The sequence below is a fragment of the Triticum aestivum genome, chromosome 5B (assembly GCF_018294505.1).
Source record: "Triticum aestivum cultivar Chinese Spring chromosome 5B, IWGSC CS RefSeq v2.1, whole genome shotgun sequence".
NCBI lineage: Eukaryota > Viridiplantae > Streptophyta > Magnoliopsida > Poales > Poaceae > Triticum > Triticum aestivum.
The window spans coordinates 377,711,754-377,718,990 of NC_057807.1; positions in this window are offsets into that span (position 1 = coordinate 377,711,754).

Below are 7,237 nucleotides of genomic sequence, written 5' to 3' on the forward strand. Positions count from 1 at the left end.
CACTCACCGCTATAAGCGCACACACACAAACCCTAACCCTATGAGCACCTTCGAGAGAGTGAGCCCACATATGATCTTGAGATTTTATGAAGTCACCATAGGTGAGTCGTAGTCGAGTGGAACGTCTCCTCCAACTGAACGCACATCGCCGAAAAATACTGAAATTAACACAAGATAAATGCGAGCACCGGGACTTTAACCTCGGTGGGCTCGAGAAACCACTGTCCTCCTAACCATCCAACCACATGTTGGTTAGCACGACAAAATGTATGTGGTGACCGTGATGAGCTTATTCTGAAGTCCAGTGACCATATCGTGCTTTCGCTACAAATACAATGACCATAAGTGTCGTCAACAAAATACGGAGCACACATCAAATGCAAAGTCCGTTAGTGTCATCAACAAAATACGGAGACGTATCGTGAGCTAGATACCGTATGATCACCACGAGAATGTATACGGTGACCGTAATGAGCATATTCTGAAGTCCAGTGACCGTATAGTGCTTTAGCTTGAAATACATTGACCATCACGCGTGAATGTGTCGTGGGCATGCATACTTTTAGAGGACCGAGAGATAGTTTGTGTGCGTACGTGAAAGTGGTGTAGAAAGAGGAGGTGTCTGGTGGAGACAAGGAGAGATATGCCCTTTGTTTCTCTTTCCCGTGACTAATATTTTAGGAGAATATATAATCATTCACAAGGCAGAATAAATATTTTTGGATGCACCATGCAATTAACTTCCATGTATAACATTGTACTATTGTATATGCTTATTTTCTTAGTGGCCGATTGCGTGTGTGGTGTGGTGGGCACATCATTTCTAGTTGTGGTGGGTCAACATGAAGACTCATGGGTCAGTTCCATCCTACGCCACATATATGTTGGACCAAGAAACGTTATACGAAGACCCATGTGGAGGACTTGGCATACAACACGAAGCTACCAGAGTCGCGAGGACTCTATCCCCACTGGTGATAAGCCGACTATATATGATTTGTAACCCTAGGCCCTGAGTATGTTATAGAAGCTTGGGGGCTGGTTGATCGATAGTATACACACACACATGCACAATGCCTGGTATTCACGTGTACTTTGTACACAACCCTATCACTAATATACAGTACCAGGAGTAGGCTTTTTCTTCAACTGCAAGGGTCCGAACTAGGGTAAAACTTTGCCTCGTATTACCATCCAGCCTAACAGTCAGGGATATCCCACTGAATGATATGATGAAATCATATCTGCCAACTACTAAGAGAGAGATGTGTCTGGGGGGGGGCAATGTGTGCGAGAGAGGCCTAAAGATAATGTGCGTGCAGGAGACACGTAGGCACATATATGTGCGTATAGAGGGCTAGTAGAGACCGTGCGTGTGTATATATGCATGTGAGAGAAATAGTGTTTGCCAACTGAGATTAGTGAAAAGAGTGGTACATAGTAGTCAGAAAGAGAGAGATAGAAACAGAGAGAGCATGTGCATGAGACACCCCGACACCTTGAGAGAGACTGTGAGCATGTGTGGAAGAGAAATGCCGATGCATATAAAGTGTGTGCATTTATGCGTTAGATAGAGAGATATATAACACGTTTGTGAGAACAGGCCGAGGCATAGTGCATCTACATGTAAAAGGCGGTTCTACACATTGAACTAAAATATAAATGGCATTATTATTTTTGGATGAGATCATGAATTTTGCAAATTGCGTATGGACGAAAATCGGTCTATCAGACACCCATACTCTGTTGAATTCTAGCATGTGCATGTGTTTATTTCATATTCTCGATCCATAGAGTGAGAGCGGTTTGAAATACAGGCAATGGATGCTTTTGCAATTCATATATAAACATCAATTAGTCCACTCCATGTTGTTAGTGTGAAGCACTTTATACATTCCGAATTGCTAGCTACGAAATAGTATACATGTCGAATTCAACATAAAGGGGGTTTCGAAGATTCAAATTCATAGGAAGTGCATTCATCTATTTGAACCTGAGATAATGGCATTTGTAAATAAGATGTAAAAGGGGGCATCAATCTTTGTTGTGCGTTTGAACAAGCTATATATATTCATACACATGTCTAACTTTTTTTTGCAACCAAGGAGATTATATCTGGAACCATGCATGAACTGAGGTAAGTTGCATATTTTTTAATATATACTCATGTACACCGTATATTCAAATGTACCCCCTCCATTCCAAAATAATCATAGCTTTAGGATTTTCAAGAGTAAAGATTTGTGAAGTTTGACAAATCCTGAAAGTGCAATTAAAGAGAACAGAAAATGTTAATGCTTCTGCTCCCAAATATTGAACGAAGCACCAAGTAGGCCTCTGGTCACCCGAAACCGCGCGAGACTAATGTTTGGTGGTAGGAAATTACTGTCCTGACTCTGGCCCGTGTAGCCTATCGACCCGATGTCCAAAGGTCTAAACCGGGGTAGGTTTGTAACTTCACCAAGACGCCAGTCTGAACCGCCTCCGAGAAGCATTCATACACCATGGGCGCCTAAACATCCATGCGCTCGGCCGAAATCTATCTCGCCCACATTTGGGACACCTGAGATTACTGTCCTACCCCCAACCCGCAATATGTCCGAAATTCTAGATAGGGGCAAAGTTTGTAACTTTCCCAAATTTCAAACAAGCGCGACTCGAACCGAAACATTGTTCCCCCTTAGTTCCCCGCCTCCCTTCTTTTCCCCATTCATATTCGTGGGCGCCAAAACACCCTCTCCACCAGCCGCGAAACCCCAGCCTCCTCCGTCCTCCACCCCATAACGACCAATCCACCGCCGCCCTCCTCCATCACAGCGGAGCCGGTACCCCGACGTCACCATCCAACACAACCGCAACCGCAATGCCCTCAAGGACTTAGCAGCTGAAGCCGAGGCAGGGCTGCCTCCACGACGCCGACGCCGACATCGCCGTACCAGAACCACTCCGACCACGCCATCTTGCGCCTCACTGCTGCCACTCCACTGTCGCAACCGTCCACCGCACCAGAGCTGTTCCCGCTACGCCGTTGTTCGCCGCCTCTGATCTGGTTCCCCGCCGCCAACAGATGTCCACTGCACCACACTCAACAACTTGGCCATGGGTTCTTCCAAGGCTCCACCGTCCTCCACAACTTCTCGTTTCCAGCGAACCACAAGAAGATCGTTGGAAAAAGAGAAGGAGGACACAACACTGCCAACAGAAAGAGGTACTCCTCTTCCCTTATTCATGCAAATCTTATGTCTCCGCTCACACCATATTCATCCCATGAAAGAAAGTAGTTGAGCGCTTCTTACTGCATCTTCTTTGTGATACTAATGCGCAAGGTTTCCTCCCTTTACTATTTCACCTTTGATAGAGGTCAGTAGCCCGCCTGGATTTCAATTCAGGGTCAGTCGAACCGCAATTAAAAGAAGCAGCATCCGCTTAGGCGCGCGGAGCACGTAGTACGCCTGTTCGCCGGGGAAGCGGCGCATCGGTGTCTATCATAGGAGTGTGGGGCGCAGGAGCTGCTTGTGCCCGATCTGGAGGTCGGCGGGGCTTGAATGGATAGCCGGGGGGTGGTACCAAGCACGGCGGTGCGGTGAGGTCGAGGAGAGGGCGCAGGTAGGGGACTGGGCCGGTGGTCGCTGGCGTTTCAAGGAAGATCGTCAACACTGACTGGCTAGAGATAGATGAAGGCGATCTGCCCGTTCTTTGTACATCGGGCGATGCAGAAAAAATGGACTAGCCGATTTGTTTTCAGTCGACTGTTATTTTCATAGAGTCCTGTAGTAATTTAGTGTGCCATGCATGTTGTAGAGGTATCATATGTCTCCTATCATTTATTTCTGACCGACCTGCTATCTGCTACCTTTACACTGTACTAATTGTGCACACACTTCACCCATACTCACACTATTGTTTTTTATGCATGGGTATATCAGACTCTGACGCAGTGTTGATGAATTCAGAAAAGAAAAGACAGAAGTCGCTCTAGTGTAATTCGAAGATAAGCACTAAGTGTTTCAGCGCTCTAAAGGGTGTAGTGTCAGTAGTTGGAGACAGTAAACATAGCTCTATAGTTGATGATCTCAATTGCCACACACAACCATCCCAGGTGCTTGCTTTAACTTCGCGCTATCAAATGTGGTTGCATGTTGCATATGGTGTCTAGCTTATATTGCTTCCAATTTGGTTAAATTGCATCTACTTACTCTACACATTATACCTTTGATAATGACATGCCTTCCTGTTTTTGATACATACTACATATGTCTATTAACCATGTTTGTACATCAAACTAATGCTCTTATATATCCTTCGTCAATCACTTATGATGAGACAGTCACCCCAGTGGGTTACTGTGAGACGCCCTACTCGTTTAAAGAGTGAAGTGTCATGCTCCCCACATGATTCTCAAGAAACAACAAGGCTAAATGAAGATAGTCAACATAGCTCTCTAGTTGATGACCGCAATTCCCCCACACCACCATCGCAAGTGCTTGCTATTACTTGGCACTGTGATATGTGGTTGCATGTTGCATATGGTGTCTACCTTGTAATGCTTCTAATTAGGGGTAAATTGCATCTTCTTAGTTAACACGTTATACATGTGAATATGACATGCCTTCCTGTTTTTGGTACATACTACGTCTTTCTATTAACCATGTTCTTACATCAAACTACTTTTCTTGTGTATCCCCCATCAATCACTCCTGACGATACACCTTCAAGTTGACAGTGTAATATTTGGTTGCATCTTGCATATCATTTCAAACATGTATTGCCTCTAATTTGTTGAAGTGCCACTTATAATGAGACACATCTAACTTGGTAGAGTGATTTAGGTTGGATCTTTCATATGGTGTCTAGATTGCATTGCTTCCAATTTGTTGAAATGCCTTCTGCTTAGTGTTTTTCATACATATTCCATCCTCCTACAATGTGGCTGCCATACATAAAAGTTGTGTTCGTCAGTATCATCCGTCAACGAATTTGGAAGTGCGAATTTCATTCCTTTTCTTGTGTGTTTACTTGACAAGGAAAAATCTGAAAGGACGAAGGCACGGAATGATGGTGGTCCTCTGGAGCAACCGAAACAGATGATCTCTGCAGATTCTCCTGCTACTCGTACTGTAGTGCTAGTTCCAAATCTCATCTCCGCTACTCCACAACCCAAGGTGCTTGCTCTAACATGGCAGTGTGATATCTGGTTGCATGTTGCATATGGTGCCTAGCTTGTATTGCTCCTAGTTTCTTAAATTTCATCTCCTTAGCTTACACATTATACATGTGAATATGACACGCCTTCCTGTTTTTGGCACATACTACATCTGCCTATCACACCATGTTCTTACATCAAACTACTGTTCTTGTGTATCCTGCATCTATCGCTTATGATGAGACAGTCACGCCCGTGGGTTAATATGAGACACGCTACTCTTATAAAGAATGCAATTTCATCCTCTCCACATGATTCTCAAGAAACAACAAGCCTAAATGAAGATATTAAACGTAGCTCTGTACTTGAAGACCGCACTTCCCCTACACCACCATCACATGTGCTTGCTCTAACTTCACAGTGTGATATGTGGTTGCATGTTCCATATAGTGTCTAGCTTGTAATGCCTCTAATTAGGGTAAATTGCATCTGCTTAGTTTACACACTATACCTGTGAATATGACATGCCTTCCTATTTTTGGTACACACTACATCTATGTGTTAACCTTGTTACATGAAACTACCTCTGTTCTGTACCCTGCATCAATCACTTACGATGAGTCACCTTTATTCGTTGCGTATTGCATATTATTTCTAGCGTGTTGCCATGTATTGCTTCTAATTTGGTCAAATACATTTGTTAGGGCACTCTTTTCATTTGGCAGAGTGATATTGGTTTCATCTTTCATATGGTTTCTAGCTTGCATTGATTCTAACAAGTTCAAGCACCTTGTGCTTAGTTTACACTATATACATCATACATGTCAATACGTTTGTCCTGTTTTTCATACATATTCCATCCTCCTATCATGCGGCTGCCTTACATGAAAGTAGTGTTCGTCAGTATCATACATCAATGAGTTCTGAAGAGCAAATTTTATTCCTTTTTCTTGTGGGTTTGACTTGACAAGGCAAAATCAAGTAAGAGGAAGGAAAAGAGTAAGGAAGGCGATGATGGTGGTCCTCCGCAGCAACGTAAACGGAGCATCTGTACCGATTCTTCTTGCACTGATAGTGCATTACAAGGTCCAAGTCTCCGCTCCCCTACTCCACCATCCAAGGTGCTTGCTCTAACTTGGCAGTGTGATATCTGGTTGCATGTTGCATATGGTGTCTATCTTGTATTGCTCCTAATTAGTGTAAACTGCATCTGCTTAGCTACACATGATACATGTGAATATGACACGCTTTCCTGTTTTCGGTACATACTATATCTGTCTATCACTCCATGTTCTTATATTAAACTACTCTTCTTGTGTATCTTGCATCAGTCACTTATGATGGGACACCTTTAAGTTGGCAGTGTGATATTGGTTTGCATCTTGAATATGATTTCTAGCATGTATTGCTTCTAGTTTGATGAACGCCACCTATGAAGAGACAGTTTTAACTTGGCAGAGTGATGTTGATTGCACCTTCCGTATGGTGTCTAGTTTACAGTGCTTCTAATTTGTTGAAGTGCCTTCTTCTTAGTTACCACATCATAGGTGCGAATATATCAAGCTGTCCATTTTTTCGTACATATTCCATCCTCGTATCGTGACTTTGCCTTTCATCAGAGTAGTGTTCGTCAGTATCATGCATGAATGAGTTCTGAAGAGCGAATTATATTCCTTTTTCTTGTCGGTATGACCTCACAATGCAAAATCAATAAAGTTGAAGGAAATTGGCAAGGCATTAGATGATGGTGGTCCTTCCGAGCAACTAAAATGTAGGTTCTCTACAGATTCTACTCCGCCATCCTCCCAACAAGATTCGCAAGACAACGCAAGGCTAGACAGTCAACGTAGTTGTGTAGATGATGAGCACATCTCCCCTACTCCACCATCACACGTGCTTGCTCTAACTTGGCACTATTATATGTGGTTGCATGTTGCGTATGATGTCTAGCTTGTATTGCTTCCGTTGGTGTTCTGGTAACGGGGGTCCCCAAACTTGCCTGCCTGTGACCTGCAGCATGGCTCTAGTAGTGGCCCAGTATGGCCCGTCTTCATCAACGAACACTCAAGACTCTCGCAAGGGGCCAAGAATCGC